Source organism: Electrophorus electricus, chromosome 1, assembly GCF_041902795.1.
Source record: "Electrophorus electricus isolate QZ-2024a chromosome 1, ASM4190279v1, whole genome shotgun sequence".
NCBI classification, from domain to species: domain Eukaryota; kingdom Metazoa; phylum Chordata; class Actinopteri; order Gymnotiformes; family Gymnotidae; genus Electrophorus; species Electrophorus electricus.
Window position 1 is genome coordinate 2,685,132 of NC_137497.1, and position 22,901 is coordinate 2,708,032.

The 22,901-nt window shown below is 41.6% G+C and overlaps 1 pseudogene across 1 annotated transcript; it reads right to left on the reverse strand.

The window, feature by feature from the left end:
- Positions 1 to 2,091: 2,091 nt before the first annotated feature.
- Positions 2,092 to 22,781, reverse strand: LOC118241314 (pre-mRNA-processing factor 17-like; annotated as a pseudogene). Its single transcript, XR_014117367.1, has 14 exons — positions 22,776 to 22,781; positions 22,698 to 22,745; positions 12,238 to 12,324; positions 12,014 to 12,142; positions 11,745 to 11,830; positions 11,477 to 11,613; positions 11,146 to 11,242; positions 10,802 to 10,941; positions 9,007 to 9,081; positions 7,447 to 7,492; positions 6,418 to 6,519; positions 5,823 to 5,938; positions 5,096 to 5,229; positions 2,092 to 3,396 (listed from the first exon to the last, which is right to left on the reverse strand). The product of XR_014117367.1 is annotated as a pre-mRNA-processing factor 17-like (transcript).
- Between the last annotated feature and the right edge of the window lie 120 nt (positions 22,782 to 22,901).

Genomic DNA, 22,901 nt, shown 5'->3' on the forward strand with positions numbered 1-22,901 from the left:
GAGGCAAGGGCAATTTTCTGCCTGCATAAACATTGTTGTACATCAAGTATACCCTTTCATAGGAATTGTATTCCCTAATGACAATGGCCTCTTTTAGCAGGATAATGTGCCTTACCACACTGGAAAAAAACTCATTTGTTGTTTGAGAAATATGAAAAAGCTTTCAAGGTGTTGAATTGGTGTTGAATTTTGTACATACATAGAATATATATATTTATCTGCATATATATATTTTTCTCTATGCACCCCTGTGCATAGGGGTGTTTCTCTTCCTCAGTTTGGACAGAGCACTCTCCACCATTTCACTGCGAGTTATACCTGTGTATGACTATGTATGTGACGAATAAACCGAACTTGAACTTGAACTTGAATTGGCCTGCAAATTTCCTAGATCTCAATCCGACCAAGCATCTGTGGGATGTGCTGGAAAAACAAGTTTGATCCATGGAGGCCCCACCTTTCTATGTATAGTACAAACGTTCTGGTTCCTTTCTGGAATCTTCTTCAGCTGTAGTGTACTGTAGTAAAAGTTGCAGAGATTCAATTCAGAATTGTAGTGAAGTACACAGTTTCCAGAGAAACATGACACTTTGGACAGTGTTCTAGCTGGACACAAGATGGAGAAAGAGGGAATGCACCTCAATTCATGTGTGTGCGAAACACCCGTCTGGAGTTCACAGTTAATTTGAAAACTTACCATTTGATAACTGACATCTGGAGACATCCACATGGAGAGCTATCACACTCTCGTTCATGATTTTGATAAAAATATTGAGACAATGCATGAAAACGTCTATACGTGGTCTGATGCAAATTTACATAGCTTATCAAACTGATAAATGTTAATGAGCTGCTGCACACCAATATTAGGAAATAAAGAATAGCTGTGATTATAAAGATCACCACTTACTGGTAACAAAAGCCTATAGTGTCTTGTTAGGTGTCAATTCAATTCAGTTATTAAAAGTGTACTCATGGAGCCAGAGCTGCCCAATGAAAGGAAATGAGCCAAATGTAACAATTGTGCTTCACTCAGGCAGCAGCAGACTGAACTTTTTTAATGAAAGTCCTGAATGCATGAGAAATAATGAGGCAAGGGATCTCAGCAGTCGAAGTTTAGCTGTTCTTTGTCTGGTTTCCTGCCAACAGCCAGACAAAAGAATCAGATGCAGTGCGATTGTTAGTCCACGATGAATCACTGATGAAGTGAATGCTTGTTTGCATGCTTTCTCCTCACAGGTGGATGTGCTGAAAGTAGACATGGAGAGTGCAGAATGGAAGATTCTAGAGAATCTGGTCCTGGAAGGAGTTTTGCATTCTGTAGGCCTCCTGCTTCTTGAGGTCCACCTGCATTGGGCGGGGTTCGAGGTGGGCGGGGACGAGCCAAACGTGGTGTGCTATTGGTTTAGCCTGCTGAGAGTGCTTGAGCATGCACATTTCAGTCTCTAGCACAGCTACAGTGTCTACGCAAAACCACGCCTCTTTCTTCAGAGGAACCTACACAACACAAGCAGCACTTATATACTGGGGTGGGTCAACACACGTTACGCTCCGCAGGGAGATCGACTTGCCTGGCACGAATTTGAATTAAGGGGAACATTGTTCAGAAGGGCAAACTTTGAGGCCAAAAGTTGCAACCAGATGTGTTCAGATTTGACAGTTTGGCCTGTTCACTGTAGTGCTGTTTTCATATGGCAGAGCTGCATCATCCTTTGTAGGGAAAAAGATGAGGACAAAGGGGGGCTATAAGTGCTTCTAAGCGCTCAGCAGTGTTTTATGTAAAGGTCGTATTATTTCCAGAGGGTCAGCGACGCAGTTAGAAAAGCTTCCGCGGGAGAGAGCCCGTCTACTGCTGGCTACTGGTCAGGCGTTTGACCCTCCGCCTCTTATCGGAAGAATCTGGTCCGAGAACGATGACCCTTCATTCTGGGAGACACAGGGTGAGCGAGTCTTGGCTGGCGGGCAAATGAACAGGCTCAAAAAAAGAGAAGTAATGAGATTGGAATAGAGCTACAGGCAGGAAAAGAGCTCAAACAGAACACAGCAGACTAGTTTTGTCTCTGGTATGGTCAAAATCTAAGAGACGCACAGCTGACTACAGAGCGGTCCTGCGATTTAAGAAGGTTGGTCAGAGAGCACAGGAGAATGAGCCCCTGGGCTGTCGACGCAGACTGCTTGGACAAATGTTCCCTCCCTCATCCTTGGGGAGAATTTTTTTTCAGTATCATCACTATCAGCACATAAAGCTTCTCCGAAATATTAGCTGACTACATAGAAATGGTTTGACTTTGCTGCGTCAGAATACAGTGACGTGATAAATTATGGATGAGACCCAAGAAGTTGACTTCCCTTGCATGTGCATGCGTGCGAGAGACATAAGCCGTGCTTGCTTAAGCGCGTTCGTGTGCTTCAGCTTTCAGTACTATGGTCTCGTATGTGAAAAAACAAAACAAAAAAACTATAGAAACCAGCCTTTCACACTTACAAAGCGGTCTCCCCCTTTATAAGTCAAATGCCTGGTTATATAGCTTCCAACGAGGCATCTGCTCCTCACTGAAGCCAGAACTCTGGGCACTTAATTAAACCAAACAAACAAGTAAATGAACTGCACTCACAGGGAACGAAAGTGGCATAAGAAAGGAGTGCAAAATAGGGGCTTTGCATTAGCAGTCTCACCTTGACTCCTCTTGTTCAAAGATAAGCAAACAATAAATCATCATCTGATTGTGGTGCACAAAGTACGTTCGCCGTCCAAAGGAAATTTGACTTGCCTTTGAGAATCAGGCATGTTTATCATCAAAAGGAAGCAATGCAGTTTGTCACTGCATCAGTAGATTCATGACACGAGGCAGATTAGTGCCTCCCAGTCCCGTGTTATTAATCTGCTTTTAGCTTTGTGTTGGCTGTTTGCTATCAGCTTGTTCAAAGGCCATAGTGAAGTTTGGGCAGAAACTGCCAAATGTCTTCTAGAAAAATTATTTATAGCACTTTCAGCCTGCTTGGAAACAAAGATGTTTTGTACACATTTGTCCCATTTCAGATGATTAGAAAATGAGGGCCAAAATCATCCTAAAATATCAGCTGCATGTAAACCAACTATAATATTGATCAGATCCAGTTAGACCAGGTTAGAGGAGAGGAACTGGCCATGGTGATTCATTTGGTTAGCCCATACAACGTAGTCAGAGGATAGAGACAACTTACATCAAATATACAAATGAGAACCCCTTGTGCTGTCAGCCATGTCTGATTCTGATCACCAGTGATACCAAACAGACTGATGTACAAAATGTTTTATTACACTTAGAAACAGATGCCTCACGCTGAACTGAAGTGCTGATATGCATCGAATGCATACTGGGCTCCACAATGTACTTGAAATCCACTGGAATGTCCCTAAAAAAACGAGAGGAGGTGTTTATGAAAACCAGACACCTTCAGTTCATGCAATGAGCGCATTTAATGTTTAGCACCAAACTATGGTGTAGAGGAAGCAGACCGGGCCTCTCGACCTGCACAAACAAGTGCAAATGATGTGGAGCTACATTTTTAAATATTTGAGCCTCAAACTTATTTTATTGTGGTTTTCCTCCTTTCCTTTCTGTTCTGGCTGTGTAACTAAACACTCTTGATTAGCCAGTGCCACTCTGTTGACAAAGAAGGTAAATTTGTCATCTTTCCTACCCCAAAGAGAGACAGTGGGTTTTGTAGTCCTTCCCAGACTACAAAACGCAAATACTGGCAGAAGCTACAAAATCTACTGAGAAAAATGTAGCTTGTAAGACAATGATACTGCAGTCCAGTCTTATCCTCATCCATCTCACGACCTAGGGAGCACATGTCAGTGTGGAGTGACTCAAAAAAAAAAAAAGAAAATCTCCAGAAAGTGGAGATTTAAACAGTTAAGACAGTGTATTGATGTGAAAATTCATCAAAAGGCAATGTCGCACAGAAGTTAACAGCAAATTAATGTCTCATAGCTAATGACACTAGGACAACAAAAAAGAAAATGTGAAAAAGTTCATGTTCTCCTTGATCCATTACACTACTAACAAATCAGATTAATATATTCTCCAAGAGAACTGTACTGCCTGCCTTAAAGTGATATTGGTTTTAGATAAAATTTTCTGACAAAAATGACTAATTACTTACAATGGAAGCTCCAAGTTTACTTTTTATCCAGAAAATTAATTCAAGTACCATTGGTCAGACTGTAAATCAGATGAAAAGCTATGAAAATAATTACCAAAGAGTATTCTAAAGGAAATTAGGGCTAAAGTTGTAGGGATGCACAAGATAGGGCAAAGTCACACAAAATAGTATTCAAGTGTTTGGATATAGCACTAAGTGCTACTGGATCAACTGTGAGGAAATGGAGCTGCATCATGCTTAGACATGGCCGAACCCAAAAACTGCTACATTCATCACATCTCACAGTAATTGCCCTGTGCCACACACTACACGATACATGGTATTTAATGCCTATTTAAAAAGTTACCGTGGGAATAATTAGTGCCCCAGTGTCAAACTACCACCAAGGCCTAAGCTGAAAGCCAATCAATATCTACATGTAAATAAGTCCACTCTAAAGACTCTCGCCAAGAGACAGATAACTGACTAGCCCCAGGTGTTCTATATTTTTTGCAGAGGGATCTGAATACTAGACACCCAAGAGAACAGACAAATCCACGTTATGGCCCAGAGCAATGGAGACTCCTCAAGCAGGGAGATCTCATGGCAAAGAACTTATTTACCTCGGTTCTGCATGCAATTACAATATTAAAACAGTGCATTTGCTTAATGTCTTTTACAGATTATACTGCACACAGATGTTGACATGGCCAGCTGGAGCGTGTCTATACACACAGTTTAAGTCAATGTTTTGCATTTGAAAATGAAACATTTTAAATATGCATCTAAAAACTTTCCCCATATGCACTGAATCCAACTATTGCTGGCCAATTCTGCATTCGACTCACACATTAACCTGCAACCCATCAAGTTCAGTGTGGTCACATACAACACACCGAGTTAAAATCAATATGAGAAACAAAAGGTTGTTCATTCATATGTGAATGTGGCACCGCCCACTCACCACTCCCACACGCGCAAGCTCTTGTCATCGGAGGTGCTGACGAAGCGGCGGTTCTCGTCCACAAACGTGATGGTGTTGACGGCTCCCAGGTGGCGGTCATACTCCTGCACCACCTCCCCAGAGCGGATGTCCCACTAGGTAGGTGACAGCGGGGCAGGAACAGGGCTTTATTCTCCACACACACACACACACACACACACACACACACACACACACACACACACACACACACACACACACACACTCTCTAATGTATCCCTACGGTAGCAGATCAGATGATGACTTTTGGTCTCTGCCTGTGACAGAGACTGATGAGATGGAGCTGGAGACTGAGGGAAGGAGAGGTGAGTAGTTTTTCAGCTTTGATTATTTACTCCCATCATGTTTGCTGCTGAAGGACTGCACTCATTCGCTCTCCTCCTCAACTTCTCCCTCATGTGAATCTATCCATCCTTCAGTATCCCTCCTCCTCACATTGCACATACACACACAAACACTCTCTCCTTCTATTGAGGGAAGCACAGAGCGTGAAATAAGGTCCTGTCTTCAGATTTACTGAGGGTAACCAAGGCTTCTCTTGGGTGTGGGTTTGGGGATGTGCGAGCATGCATGTGTGGACAGTCTAACACCTAAAAACTAACAGCAAGATGAACGCTAAGGACAGTCTTAGGCAGTCTATCTCAGGCATGTGCACACGTACACCCCCCCATGCATGCATATAGCTTACCTGCACAATCTTCTTGTCCGACATTCCGGCAACAAACAGGCTTTGTTTGTCCTCGTCTGGGTTAAACTTTACACAGTAGGGGACTTTCCTGTTAGTGAACCTGGAGATGCACTGACCTGAAGGCAGAAGGAATTCTGTCAAGAGTGGCCAACAGACACGAACATCCTCCACCCCTCAACCTCTTTCAGCACACAGGAGGTGCACTCCTCTCCCCAGAGGAGTACGGGGTTGGAAGGAAGCAGGCCGCCTGAGTGAGTGAATCATAAGCTCAGACACGGATGGCACTGATCAAAGCACAGCGGTGCGAGTTACCCCACATCCGGTTTCAGAATCTGACCCAAGAACAACCCTGTGCGCCCTGTACGAGTGGCTCCTCCTAGTGGAGGAGCAGAGAGAAGGGACGAGTATATGCTGGTGAAGGAGACTCCCATCCGTACAGAGACGTGACTGGCAGAGTGCATGACTGGCAGAGTGCTTCTTTAAAGACCCCAACTACAGAAAAGTTGCATGCCAACTCAATGTGAGAGAAACACTTGGAAGCTAGGGAGGCACAGAAAACAGGTTGGTCTCCAAAAGGTGTGTGCATGGTGCTCACCTGTCTCAGAGTCCCACAGCTTGAGGTAGCGATCGTAACCGGCGCTGAGGAATTGAGTTCCAGCGTTGTTGAAGCAGATGTCGCGCACTGCCTTACTGTGACCTGCAGCAAGGAGAAGGGCCATGGAGAAAGCAAGCCATTAGCATTTGCCTTCATCTGTTCTGACAATGTTGTGTCCCGGACAAGCACATATAATAAGGTAGACTGAGATCACCAGCGGAAAACGACATGACAACAAGAAGTATAATGTGACAGTACATGTGAGAGAGAACGCGAAAGAGAGAGATACACCGACAGAGTATCCTGCTCTATTCTTTTCTATTTGTACATGCAACATTTTGTCAGTTATGAGACAAAACTTGCTGTGGACCACCCAGCACTGGTTTGGAGGGGTTTCTGCAACAGCTGGCGAATGTAACCGGGACGGTGCCCCACAGATACTGGCTTGGGTAGCAGGGACCCCTTAACGACGCCTCCAGTGAGCCGGTGCTCATGCTGCGGGGCTCGATCGCCCGGCAACCGCCTCATTGTTGAATAATACACGATGGATGGATCTCGACAAGCACAACCGGACCAGTAGAAAAGCCCGTTTCGACTTTACTCCACTTCGTCTATAGGCTGGGAAAACATCAGAAGATTCTGTACACGTTACCTGCACGCTCCCTCATGAAACCATAACACAAGCAAAAACATTCTGGTGGTATCTGACAAAGCTCAATAAAGAGAACAGAGGAGGGAGAGACAGAGGGAAGCAGGGAAAGAGGGAGAGACATTGATCAGAGGGCACCGTGTTCTGAGAGCCTTTCATGTTCTTAAGCTCAGTCTCATCAATTCTCTGCCTCGAGGTGCAAACAAAATAACATCACTATATTCATCTGGAGCACCAGATCTTTCTGCAGGTACATTGCAAACCTGAGTTCTTTTCCTTTAAAATTTGTGCCCTAAATGTCCTTTTACAACAGCATTCTAAGATGGAGTCAAGAGCTTTCTGGATTATGAAACAGCTACTCAGGAAACACCCCTTCTTACCAATAAATGTCCGTAAGCACCTCCTGTCACTGTAGACTTCCCAAAGCTACAAAAGGAAAAAAAGAGCTTTAAATCCCATGCCAGACAGATATGACAAATGGCAGAAACTGAAAGCAGTGCTAAAATGTCTTCCCAGGAAACAGTGCGTAAATGTTTGCGTGGGTTGGCTGGTGGACACATCCATGATCTCTTCTTAAATTCTGCTTTCAGCTATTTGAAATGATTGTTAGCATGGCTGAAGAAAGCAAAGGCAATCAGCAAGCTAGGTCAAATAGATCAAATTAATCACACTGCAGAGTGGGCTAAGAACAAAATGCTCCAAATTATGAAGATGACCCAACATTTGAACTCTGCTTTGCTGTCCTCTGTGCAGAGCCGCCAATGATAGCCCAATGGTTAAGATACTTTGCTTGTAATCAGAAGGTTGCCAATTCAAGCCCCACTGGTGCCAAATTGCCACTGTTGGGCCCCTGAGCAAGGCCCTTAACTTTCAATTGCTCAAATTGTACTCAGTCAACATTGTAAGTCGCTTCGGATAATATCGTCAGGTAAATGTAAAGCAGGCAGTACTGACCTCTACTGACTATGATATATCTATATGTTTGTCTAAGGGTATCTAAAAATAACTGATATCCAGTCAGGAAGACTTCTAAAAAGAGCCAAGCACAGTAAAACACAAGTCTGTTTTTCCATTATTCAGCTCTCCTTATACAGGCTTCCAAACGTTTCTTGAATGGTTAGGGATCAGATATTGCATGTAGCAACAATTTATTTTGCAAAAGTAAAAATCACTCATCTTAAGGATAGAACCAAGCTATCTGTAACTTATTTTATTCGTATTAGAGGGCAACCGCTATAAGATTTTCAATGGCTGATGGCAATATTTAGAGAGTAGGGAGGCAGATGGGCAATATATAATACTGGTATAACTTTCTGCACCTTATAAAATACAACAATTTAATATTAACAACAAATGCGACCAAAAATTGCAGAATTTAAATGAACATTTAACACTGTTATTGTCTGCATTATCTCTGTTGTAGATCTGCACTCTGTAGTGCACTGATTAAAAAAAAATGTAGCAACTAAATTAGAAAAAAAATGCAACAATTTCCAAAGGCAATTCTTAAACTAACTTTGCCACAGGGGTGAAGGGTGGAGAGGGGGCGATCAGCTAAAGCCGACCGTCACAAAATGGCATTAATCAGTTGATTAATTAGTCAACCACTAATTTGTAACATTATTATTATTGCTATTGCAAAGTGGCCTTAACAGTGAGAAACGTACTACATAAATTAATGATCATATTCCTCACTGAATACCCACATTTGGGAGCCTGTTAGGCGTAGGTATTCGGCATTATGCAACACATCCCTGCCGATACTTATAATAGTGAATTCTTATGAAAAACAATTGCAGACAAAGAGTAATTGCTTAGAAAAACGATTTGTAAACCCCCCCAGCCACCCACCATCCTCAGAAACAGCCATCAGAATGAACACCACTTTGTTTTCCCCAGAGGTATGCTCAATAAGTCTGAGTGTGAGAGATAAAACCTACCTTGATCTTACAGTCCATAGAGCAGGAGAGAAGCAGGTGGCCAGACCCAGGAAACAACTGAATGGCGCTGACACCCTACGAGTGGAAGGTGGAGTTGAGAGGAGATGAGCCAACTGTGTGTGTGCACTTCATGTGCAATTAAACACCACCTGCTTTCAAGAGCCATTTACAAGGGCCACGAGGTTAGCTTCTACTCTTTCGCACACTGGCGTCGTGGCCCACAAATGTAATGTTCAGTGCTGCCTTAATTGAGAGCTGCGTCCTGATTATTCTGTGGCTGCGTGGATAAACTAAAACGAGAGTGTTTTCAAGGAACGAATGACTGCACCCAGTGCTGACCACATTTCCCACCGTTAATAGAATGAGCCTGGACTGATGCCTTTTACACCATAACGAACAGTGGAGAAGTGGTAACAGAAGCATCAGGCCTCGACACCGGTACTGAAGTGCTCTACTAACTTCAGTAGCACCCTGACCGGTTTTCTGTACATATTGTATGTAAAATGGGGGCATTTCAACAGCAAGCTCACTTTGCTAGCTTAAGTGCAAACACTTTTGATTTCACACAGACATAACTGACATCACACAATGTGTTCACATTCAAAGTTTAGATGCCAATACGATGTGACTCCAACAGACATCAACAGCGCCAAGGTTCTGGACTTGGGATTGGCACTGGGAACAGAAAAGAATGTGGGGGAGCTGATCTCAAATCAACATTCTGACACTTGCTAAAATAAAGGAAGTGCTCTGAGGCTGACACACAGATGAAGAGATGAAGAAAGAAGGAAGAAAGGGATAGAAGAAAGGAGGAGCAAGAAAAGAAGGAGAGAGACGGGTATGTTGACCTCCAGTGCTCCAGAAAACATCGTGAGTGAATATCAGACCAGGCTAAGGAGTTCACAAGTCTAAATGGCAAACACCAATCACGTTGAAAGCAGACATTATGTGAGACAGAGTAAATCTAATCCTCATCAAGACTTGAGCCAATTCATTAACTGCAAAATTAAAACCAAAATTATGTTTGTGTTTCTCTCACTGGCTGATGCTTCAGAACACTGCAAGTTACAAACGGCAGTATTTTTCATATGAACGTCCCAACCACTGCATACGTCCAGGGCCCTCTAATTGTAGCTGATAGCCCTGGTGAACGTACTCTGTGTTCTAACAAATCACAGCTACTCAAACTTCCTGACCAATCACAGACATGCATTCTAACTTTGTAATGTAATACACTACTTACAGTTCATTTAAATTAATACTTGTGACCACAGTACCACTCTAAGATAAATCTACAAACCAATTACATTATAGTATATTGATTGAATATACAATTTCTTTCCCTTTTTTAAAAATAGTTTATAAAGCACCCTTGGCTAGAAAAGTCCAATATAAATGTAACATAATGATTTCATAGAGACTAAAGTGAAAACAGGATGTATTCCAGCTCAAGTATTAGTGCAATCTCTATTCAAAATAGCTGAAATTAATATTTTGTTCATATTGTGCCACTTCGTAAAAACACTTCCATTCAAAAATGGTACCATGTAGGCAAGTAATTTCTCCGGATATTTTCCACCAAGCATAAAAGCATCCTCCTCTGTAATGCATTTCCCTTTCGCTCTCTCACTCCCAAATACATGAACAAAACTAATTTGTCATTCCATCATCATTATGCACTAGATATCATTATGCATTAGATAATTAATCAGAGTCGGTCTACTCACTACATTCCACTCATAAAAGCACATGCGCGCACATGTGAATGCACAAGAACACACACACGCCTCCTCACCTTGGTGTGCCCGGTCCAGACGTGCAGCTGCTTCTTGGGCAGGTAACATTTGTCGGGTATTTCCGCCAAGCGTAGGTTAATGCCCATGTCCTGCGGGACGTGCAGGTAAGAGCGGCCCTGGTAGTCATACGCGTCTTTGACTGTGGAGCAAAGACACATCAAAGGGTGAGGAAAGAGGCTTTTAGCCATTTCAACAAAAAGAAAATCAGAGAAATTTGAGAGGGATTATGGTAGTCCTGCTAGCTTTAAGAAAGTAACGGGAGCTGAACAAATTCATGCTGTGGACAAAAGTAAATCTGACTCTATGAAGCGTAATGGGTTGGAACAGCTGCCATGTGTCTTACCATGTAGAATGGTTTTCTCCTCAGCAAAGGCCTCTTCCTCATTCTTGCCTCTTTTCTGCCTCTTTGCCGTGATTTCGTCCAGCTCCTTCTGCTCCTCCTATCAAACAGAATATGACAGAGTGGGATCCTCAAAGTGCAATTGAAGTAAATGATATATAAACGCGCTGCCTAGGCTAAACCTAGCCTTTATGTTGTGAAGTAACGGCTAACAAATTTGGAGTAGACAGCCTGCCACAAGGTGCAAAGCAAGCAAATATAAAAACAAAAACAAACAAAAAAAACCCAAGTGATTATCATAGAGTGTAAGGAACCCATGTGGGCAAACTCTGACTTCTGAAGGTTTGGCCACGTCCTTCTCATCCTGATACTTGGCCCAGGGCCCCAAGAAGCTGTCGATCTCTGATGCGTCTCCCCCTTTCACACGCTTCCTCTTCTCCTTCTTTAGGCCCGACTCAAACACGGTCATCCCTGTGGAGAACAGATGTGCACAGCTGCAAAGAACTGTCCAAGCAGCCACAGGGAGGGGTGGTTGTAGCTTCAGGCAGACCCACAACCAATTGCAACCAATGAGCAGAGAAAAACCAGATCATGTCTAGTACCTTTCTTTTTCTCTGCTTCCTCCACTGCTCCTATGTAGCTGCTCGATGAGACTTGACTGCTGTCCACAGATGGTCTAACGCATACCCTATTAAAATATAGTGAGCATCTCGTGCTCAGAAATAAAGATTTAAACTAAGTATGAATATTTCATAATACTCACTATAACTGGTGTGGTGAGAATACTGACAACACTGGCTATTGCACCATGATCAAATCATTCTGAGACACAAATTCTCTTTAGTAAATGTAAAATATGCATGCCCCTTACCGAAAGTGGAAAACGTCCTTCTTTGTTGTTCAAACATGAAATCGTTGACTGGGCGGGCTCAGCATATCCAGAAAGCATGTTCCTTGGCGCAGCCATTTGCTGCGTTTTGAATGGATTAACTGGTCCAAACTACAACACACAGAGGACGGGGCTTTACGTTAAACAAAACACTGAAATGGTTCCTTTACCGCATATAAACTCTCTTGACCGTGACCTTACCTGACCTCGGGTGCAAACATGGTTTCGTAAGTAGGGTTGTAGAGGAGCTCTTTGAGTGAGGGATCAATGTGTGTGCCCGTCTCAACATCTTCCTGCAATACAGCAACACGAACACATAGTAAATTAACAGTCTAGATGGCCAACGAACGCTGGTTATTTAAGAAGTCAGGAAATAACGAAGCTAGGCAACATTAATGAAGGAAATTATTAAGATAGCCACCTAGCTAGCTACTTTGCAAGCTATTTACACATTGTGTTACTTCATGATATTCTTAGTTACGCTAGCGTTGTTGTCTTTTAGGCGGCACACCACACTTCATGTCACTGTGTATGAGTCCTATATAAAGGTTTTAAACATAACCACACGAAGAAACTCGCGTCAAATAAAATTTAGCTAGGTAGCGTTAACTAGCTGAGCAAGTTATTTAGCTAGGTTAGCTAACTAGCTAATCGAGCTACCGTTAGCGAGTAAGCTAGTTAGCGTTAGCTACCCAGACATGCTAGCCGACATGTACCATACGGCGACCTCAGGTGCTGAATTAAGAACAGATAAACTCGTCTTTCTTCCAGATTTTAAAGGCTGAAGATGTGAGACTGCGTCTGGGTCTACGTTCTCGGGACTTGTATTGGGCTGATTCATTTTCTGATTCTGAATCACTCCCGTATGCAGCGAGACAACCTGCCACTATCGGCATCTTGAATGTTGTTGGTGTTCGTCACGAACATTAATATCATTCATTAATGTTGCCTAGCTTCGTTATTTCCTGACTTTTGATTTTAAACTTTGAAGAATACATCAGCTTTGATTAAATGATTGAATATGATTTATTAATTCAAAGGAATTCTGTTTTTACTTTTATAACCACTTTGAGATCTTATTTTTTTCAGTTTCAGACTTTTGGTCTTTATTTGACATGGTGGGTTTGCGATCAACTGAAAGTGCAGATCAACAGACACTTTACAGTGTGAGGTTTCTCACTTCATGGTAGCTCTGAGTGCAGCATAACATCTGCTTGTGATGGCGTCCACTCCACCAGAACAACCTGCTGTCACCAGCGCTGCTTAGAGAAGGACTTCAAATTATTTAAATGAAGAATCTGTAAATGGTTAAAATGATCAAACTACTCAAAAAAAGAAGAATACAGCAGCTGACGTCCAGTATAACATTTATATAACATAAAAATAAGATTCTACATCTTTAACTGACAGCTAATGCTCCCATCACTGAGGAATGAGTACCAGGGTGAGCCACATCTATTTGTTGATCAGACTTTAGTGGAAAGCCAAACGTCTGTACTGCCTCCAAGAAGAAAACATAAAGGAGCTCATTTACTCTAGTTAGTACAGTGAGAACACATTATCAGACTATATTCAATATTACATTATATTACATAATGAACTAACCTATAACCCATTTACTCTAGTTAGTACACTGAGAGCACATTATCAGACTATATTCAATATTACATTACATTACATAATGAACTAACCTATAACTCACTTACTCTAGTTAGTACAGTGAGAGCACATTATCAGACTATATCCAATATTACATTGTTACATAATGAACTAACCTATAACTCACTTACTCTAGTTAGTACACTAAGAATACATTATCAGACTATATTCAATATTACATTGTTACATAATGAACTAACCTATAACTCACTTACTCTAGTTAATACACTGAGAGCACATTATCAGACTATATTCAATATTACATTGTTACATAATGAACTAACCTATAACTCACTTACTCTAGTTAGTACACTGAGAGCACATTATCAGACTATATTCAATATTACATTGTTACATAATGAACTAACCTATAACTCACTTACTCTAGTTAGTACACTAAGAATACATTATCAGACTATATTGAATATTACATTGTTACATAATGAACTAACCTATAACTCACTTACTCTAGTTAGTACACTGAGAGCACATTATCAGACTATGTTCAATATTACAGTATGTTACATAATGAACTAACCTATAACTCACTTACTCTAGTTAGTACAGTGAGAGCACATTATCAGACTATATTCAATATTACATTGTTACATAATGAACTAACCTATAACTCACTTACTCTAGTACACTGAAAGCACATCATCAGACTATATTCAATATTACATTGTTACATAATGAACTAACCTATAACTCACTTACTCTAGTTAGTACACTGAGAGCACATTATCAGACTATATTCAATATTACATTGTTACATAATGAACTAACCTATAACTAACTTACTATAGTTAGTACACTGAGAGCACAATATCAGACTATATTCAATATTACATTACATTACATAATGAACTAACCTATAACTTTGCCATCAAGGTTCACTTTCATCACATTAACCCTAAGACATCACAGCACATCAGCTGCATATATTTAGCTAATAAATAATAAATCAATTACATTTACTACTGTTGTGTCTACACTTACTAAAAGACGCACACAGCTCTTTACACAACACAGACTAACTGGAAATTCAGGCTATGCCCTCTTAACTTCTCCAGTACTGAACGTTGTTCTTCAACCTGAATTGCGCTGAGCAGAACTGTGTCCGTCACCACATCATCAGTCTTTCATAGCAGCTCATGGCATTGCAAGTAAGTGAGAGTTGGAGAATGTGTGTGTGGGTAGATGATGCTGAATCTCTTTCTCCTTTTCTCCTAAAGCTAAAACACGCCTGTGGTGAACCTCTTATTAGTTTGACCTGTAGAATGGTGACATTGTTTACTGGGGTATTATTCAGTAAGTATGAGTAAGTATTATTCAGTAAGTATTATTGTGTAAGTACGAATGAACTCTTTATTACTGGTGTCCCAGATCATGTAAAAACTCCACTATCAGATGGTGCTGTTCCTCTCAGCTCAACAACAGAGATGAGATATCTTTCAACTCATATGACCCTGCTTTATATTAAGAGTGCATTTTGAACAGTTATTGAAAAAACAAGTGAGCTGTCTGCTGCTTCCATATACACCAATAGGTTCATTTATTAAATCTTTCACTTCTACTGACTGCAGGTGTAATGATAACGAGCATTAATTTCCATCAAGTCATACTAAGATCACTCCATACACTACATAATTAGTCCCACTTGGCAATCTTATGAATTATGAATTTGTATCAAACTGCACTTAGACAAACCGTCAAGTCTAACCAGCTGTTAAACCTGCAAATTACATTGCAAAAAAGACAAACAAAATAAGAAATTTGACAAAAAGGTTACCTTAACAGGCATCAATATCACTACTAACAGCTATAGATAAATACTATAGCAGTCAATGTCCATCTTAATATGAAAGATTAATCTTACTTTTAGAAACTAACCTATGGAAAGAGAAACACAATTCTCTTAATATAAGCATAATAAGAACATATAACTATAAGCATAATATCAACATAGGGCTGAGGCATTGCTTTGTTTACCCAGATACAAATAAGTTTTAACTAGTTATTATGTTGTATGCATGCTATCATGTACCTACATAGTTGCAATAAAATCTATCACGTCACTAGCTGGTTTAAGGAACAAAACTCCTCTCGAATTTAATGCTGTTAAAATGTTAAATGCAGTGTTTCTCGTTGCAAAACAAAATGAATCAACATTTTTATGACAAAACAACTCACTTAAATACCTCAGACGTTTGCTGCCACTCACAGGCCTAAATTTAGCTGCTAAACGGCCAGTTGTCAGGTGACTAATTAGCTCGCCTACCAAGCTCTTGGCAAACGATACGCAAGCAGACACCTGCACCCCCCTTGACATCCACAGTTTTAGATTTCATTAGGCATTGTTAGTTAGCCAGCTAGCTAATTTAACCAAATAAGACTGTAGCTGAATAAAGCAAGCCCCGGACCAAACATACACACATTTATCAAGCTAACTAGCTAACATAGCTAGCTAATACAGTTAGCTAGGAGTTTTCTGTCATGTTCACATTAAATAACTAGCTAGCTAGCTAATAAACATGACAGAATTACACCACCATAGATCCAAATTATACTTACAAAGAACAACACTATTTTGTGACAACTTACTAGCTACAATATTTGCTATTTGTGCTAAAATGTGTTCGTTATGCAAGATTAAAATATACAGGCGGCCAGGTAATTTAGCTAGCTGGCTAACTAGCTTAGCTACCTTTCTTGAGGTACGTCAGCTAACTAGCTGGCTGTTAGCTGGCTAGGCTAGCTAAGATACCAGTTATAATAGACGGAACATTTCGCTATTTATAGCTAATAAGTTTCCTCATTTTTAGTTCCTCATTCCTCAAAACATTTTTGTCAAATTACAGCGTTTCTCTTTGTGTTATATGTTGTATGAACGTTGAATGATACTTAGGGGAAATGCGCAGCCGTTTCGCCGCAAGTCAATAGAAATCGGTTGAGCTTTCTCGTACTTGGATGCACAAATTTCATTTTCTTAAAGCGTTTAACATAATCAAACATGATTTAATTTTCATTTAAACAGCACAGACCCTCTTCTCTCCCTCACTCCTGCAGCCAGAACTATAGGGACAACTAATCAAACCCTCACCCACAACTACCATTCAGTCAGTTACCACTCAACCCTAATTATCCCCACAGCTAAACAGCCCTCGAGCTCGTGTATATATTATTGTTAACTAGTGTATATATTATTGTTAACTAGTGTATATATTACTTGTTATCTCGTGTATATGTTATTGTTAACTAGTGTATATATTACTTGTTAACTCGTGTATATATTATTGTTAACTAGTGTATATATTATTGTTAACTCGTGTATATATTATTGTTAACTCGTGTGTATATTATTGTTAACTAGTGTATATATTCCTTGTGTCTCTAGTGTTGTCGCTGGTTATTGTTCACTCTTCCTGTGTTCACTGCACTAAGCCTCCATTTATATTAAGCCCCTGTCGTGTTCGCTGTTCGTGTAGCATGTATTCTTTATTCCACATTTTTGCCATGTAACCTGTTCCCAGTTGTGTTTCTGTCAGTGTATTTGTTCTTTGTTATTGTGTTTTGCTTTCGTTTTCTGGCTCTGTCCGTCTCTACATGTCGACCCCCATTCTACTGACCCTGATTTTGTTCCAGTATGTTTCAGAACACTTGCGTCCTCTCATTGGTCTGTTCCAATTTGCTTCTCGAATTTTCATTGGCTCTCCCGTTGCCATCCCGTTGCTGTGCTGTTGCCTTGTCTCACTTCTGCTTTACAGCGTGCGATATGTGAAGCCGAGCGCCCTTTTTACATTTTTCCCTTCGAGTCCTTTTTTTCTGGCTTTAATTCCCGGTCTCGGTATGTCAAGACTTTACTGTGAAAGTGAGATTTAATGGGCGAACCGCTCGAGTTAGCTAGCCGCTCATTAACCGGTCTGTCGGTCATTTCTGTGTGAAATACAGTGTCTGACTATCTGGCTACATGATATGATTAAAATGATTTAAATGACTGATTAAATTCACCCAGCGCGCCTGGAGTGGTGCTTCACAACTCGAGATGGACTGTGTTGCTGTATTGTGTGTCTTCCAGGTGTTACTGCTTGTGTGGATAGGCATGTGTCTGCCTGAGTCACCGAGTGCCTTTGTACGTCACTCGTTTCTGATGGCTGAAATTATTCCTCGAGTCCGTATGCAGGCAAACATCAGATAAGTTCACATTTATAGTTATGAGAAAATATGACTCAGTGAATTAATTAACACTTTCCAGATTAGGTAAACTGTCAACACACAAATTCAGAGATTAATTCTGATTCTCTTTGTCATGATGGGATTCTTGATGTAAACATAAATAAGTAAATAACCTCTGAAATATTTGGTGTTCTGGTACAGGTGCAAACACCACTGTCACACAGAATCCCTGGTGTTCTGGTACAGGTGTAAACACCACTCTCACAGAAGCCCTGGTGTTCTGGCACAGGTGTAAACACCACTCTCATTGAAGCCCTGGTGTTCTGGTACAGGTGTAAACACCACTCTCACAGAAGCCCTGGTGTTCTGGTACAGGTGTAAACACCACTCTCACAAAAGCCCTGGTGTTCTGGTACAGGTACAAACACCACTCTCATTGAAGCCCTGGTGTTCTGGTACAGGTGTAAACACCACTCTCACAGAAGCCCTGGTGTTCTGGTACAGGTGTAATGCACCTGTCCTTTGTCAGTCTCTTGTCATTTCCAGACTGGGCTACTGCCCCTCTCTCCTGGCAGGTCTTTCCCTCTGTGTCATCAGCTCCTTGCAGCTCATGCAGAATGCTGCTGCACAGCTTGTCTTCAGCCTCCTGAAGTTCTCCATGTCACCCTCCTGATGTGTTCTCTCCACTGGCTCCTGTAGTAGTTCACATCAGATTTAAAACACTGACACTCACCTACAAAGCCGTAAATGTACCAGCTCCCACATGACTAAAAGCAGCAATTAAAAAATCTCTTTTTACTTGTTCATTGTGGAATTTTTCTCTGAGACATATTGGTTATTAGTAGTGGGAGAATGAATGAATGAATGAATGAAGTAAGTTTTAGTGGGTAACAATCTCTTCTTCTGTTCTGTGGTTACCCACCTTTCATTTGAACTTCATACTGGTTATATTCAACAATTTCAAATTGATTTCTCAAGGTTATTTGAAGAAAAACTCTGCTTTTCATCTGGAAGGTTATATAGTCCATTCATATTTATTCCTCTGTTGTCATGGTTACCGGTTACAGCACTTCCTTTCGGCAGCTGCTGAATTTTGTACCTCTGTGGCCCTGCTACCACAAGCCCCGCCCCCACCAGAACCAACAGCAAAGCCACTGTGGAGCTCTGATCTCCACATGACTGGACTTCTGGTACACACACAAGTGATCATACAATATATACCAAGTGAATAAGATAAGCCAGTCTGACACTGTAAGCTACCAAAATATGAACCAATTTTTAAACAGTATTGAAGTATAATTATGTATCAGAGTGGAGACTTCAAACTACCAAAATATGAGCCACTATTTAAACAGTATTGAAGTATAATTATGTACCAGAGTGGAGACTTCAAACTACCAAAATATGAACCACTATTTAAACAGTATTGAAGTATAATTATGTACCAGAGTGGAGACTTCAAACTACCAAAATATGAACCACTATTTAATCAGTATCGATGTAAAATCATATGTATATATACAAAGCCAACCAAATCAGATGATTTGGAAACTGGTCTCCTAGCTAGTTCACATTGAGTTGTTCATGTTTGAAATATCAGGCTTGAAATATTTGCCTGTCAGCAAACAAGCAATGGCATCTCTTACTTATTACTAACTGCTTTGAGAAAAACTCAACAAATCATTTTAATTACGAGATACCACAGACCTCTGTATCAGGACAGCAGGACGGTCAGATTGATTGGGGGTGATGTACCCCTTCAGACTGTGTGCCTGGTGGATACTGTAGGAAGGAGGGACATTCTAGATGGACCCAAGTGCAGAGGAGGAAAGGGAAGTGGAGAAGAAGAAGAAGCCAACCAAAACATGTAATGACTACAGGGAAGGGGAGTGAACTGAGAGAGTGGGAGCACTACAGAGCACTGCGCTACCTGCTACAATACTGGAAAGACTAAAGAAACACACAAAGGTAGACAGTGCTTGGTGATTGAAGAAAGACACATTTGACCAGCCCAGTATAGGAATCAAACCACTGCCCTCACAAGGACATTCATCTGAACCACCACACTACAGAGTAGATGGTTAAGATAGCCAGAGAAACAACTGACAGATAGACAAACAACTGATAGAGCAGGGAATTCTTCCCTCGAAAAGCAACTAGACACACACCACCACTTATTTACAACATTCAGCTGACACTTTTATTCAAAGTGACTTGGAATCATGGCTGGGTAAAACTTTGAGCAATTGAGGGCCTTGCTCAGGTGCCCAACAGTGGCAGCTTGAACTGGTAACTTTTTAATTACAAGTCATGATGAGCGACACTCTCCGAGTGTATTCAGGTTCACACTTCAGTGAGTGCAGATCTGTCCATTAGAGGGAGCAGCTGCACCTGTGCTGTCCTCCACTGACTCTGATATGAGCAAATCCAACATCAGAGGTTCACCAAGCTTAATCTGAACTGAATAATTCAAAGTTGAGGAGAAATCCAGTCAGGAACTTCATTATAATATAAAGTTGCTTTGACAATGTAACTACAGAGCTGCAAATCTGAACATTAATGATAATTAATGATAATGATGTTTACAATTCTACATTCTTGTAACGCGTGTGGCCCAAGTACCCAAGGGCATGGAGCAGGACACACAGACTTCCTGGACAGGGACGAACATTTAATGGAAACATAAACACAACGGCACTCACAAGTATTACAGAATCGGAACATGAAACGGTTAACAATAAACAGACACGATAACTGGGAATACATGTAATAATGACACTACCATTTAACATTAACACAATACATTAATGCGTTACATTGACAATGACCAACAACTCCGCACACCCTGACGTGAGTTTAAATACACACAGACAAAATGAGGTGCAGGTGTGTGCAGGTGTGGTTACAAACGAAAGTCCTCCCACTGCACGTGGCTGGCCCAACCACGTGCCTCGCGGGAGGTGAGCGTTCCGTGACAGTTCTACTGCTGTAACGATGCAACGATTCTACCTGCGTATATTTAATGGCTTGGTAGCAATAACTTGGTAATTAATTGTATACACTCAGTCCATAGATGCACATCACAGATGCCTTTACTATTACACTTGCAGGTGTATCAGGTCCTCTTAGGGTAATCAGCAGATTCACCTTTACTGAAGGCTGTGCAGATACTAAAAGAGAGATTATGAAAAGGGGATAAACACATTCATGAACTACAGTTTGTTCTCCATGTGACCATGTAACTCTGAGGAGAGGCACGACTGAGGAGACAAAAGAGAACCCAGTCCTCCCACTTCATGACGGCATTTAACGGCAAAGACGTTGAATTTGATATTTTTGCAGTACTATGCAGTAGGCATTATAGAAAATGGACTTGGGTAAGTTACATACATTTTTATTTTAAACAAATGAATAAATAAATGAACAAATATACTCGGAAATCACATTCTGAGAAATCTAGCTAAGGGTTTAAAATACTGTTTCTGTTTTCACACAACTGTTGAGGCCCACTGAGTGCACTGTAAAGATTTGGAAAAGTAGCAAATGGCATTTACAGATTACATATTTATCCAAAGTGACTTACAAATATCACTGAATACAAGCTGAGCTACTGAGGACCAAGGGCCTAGCTCAGGGGCCCAAATGTTTAGTGTTGGGGCTTAAACTGGCATTGTTCTGATTACAAGTTGAGTACTCTAACCACAGAGCTACCACTCAGTTTTACCTGGCTTACATTTTTCATGTGTACAAACAAAACTCTATATTGTTTATATAGTCTTTCCATTCATATAACCAGTGTACCATCTACAATTTTTTGTAATTAACAATCAATTAGCATCATTACAGTACATTTGTCCAAATAGTGTTTAATGACTATTCCATTCACAAACAGATGTTCCTGTGTAACGTTGTCGCTGGCCCGAGTGCCGGTGGGTGTGGAGCAGGACGCACAGACTCCCTCGATGGCGTGAAACATTTATTAAAACAAAACATGAAGAACGGTGGCACTCACACACAACATTAATGACAGACATGCATTTAACTAAACACAGGCTACAGTAACATCTAACAATGACCACATATGCGTTTTACATACATCAGCAGACAAACAATGACCAACGGTGAGGCACGCACTGACGGGGGTTTAAATAGACAGACACACATTATCTGCCGAATCCCCCGAATCTGCCGTCCTGGTGGGCGACACGATCCCAAGAATCACCATCAAGAAGTTTTCCAACCAGAAGCCCTGGGTGGACAGAACCATCCACGAGGCTCTGAACTCTCGCACTGCTGCCTACAATGCGGGGATCATCAGCGGGAACATGGACGAGTACAAGTCTGCAGCATACGGAGTGCGCAGGGCGGTGAGGGAGGCGAAGCGGCGCTACGGGAAGAAACTAGAGACACAGTTTCAGCAGAGTGGCTCTAGATCCCTGTGGCAGGGACTACGGATGATCACGGACTACAGGAGCCCACCCTCTGGACTGATGAGTGCGGATGAGTCTCTGGCGAACGAGCTGAATACATTCTTTGCTCGCTTCGAGGCTACATCTAGCAGCGCTAATGCTAGCAGCACAAATGCTAACGGCGCTAGTGCTAACAGCGCCAATGCTAACGGCGCTAGTGCTAACAGCGCCAATGCTAACGGCGCTAATGCTAACAGCGCCAATGCTAACGGCGCTAGTGCTAACAGCGCCAATGCTAACGGCGCTAGTGCAAATGGCACTATCGGCGCAGCCAGTGGCACATGCGCGGGGCCCACCATAGAACAGCGCCCTCTCATCATCACGGAGAGTGACGTGAGGAGAGTGTTTAAAAGGGTGAATACCAGGAAGGCGATGGGACCAGACGGTATCTGCGGGAGGGTCCTCAAAGCCTGCGCAGATCATCTAGCCCCGGTATTCACCGACATCTTCAATCTCTCCCTGACGCTCGGTATTGTCCCGTCCAGCTTCAAGCGGTCCACCATCGTCCCCGTCCCGAAGAAACCTCGACCCTCCGACCTCAATGACTACCGCCCTGTCGCCCTCAC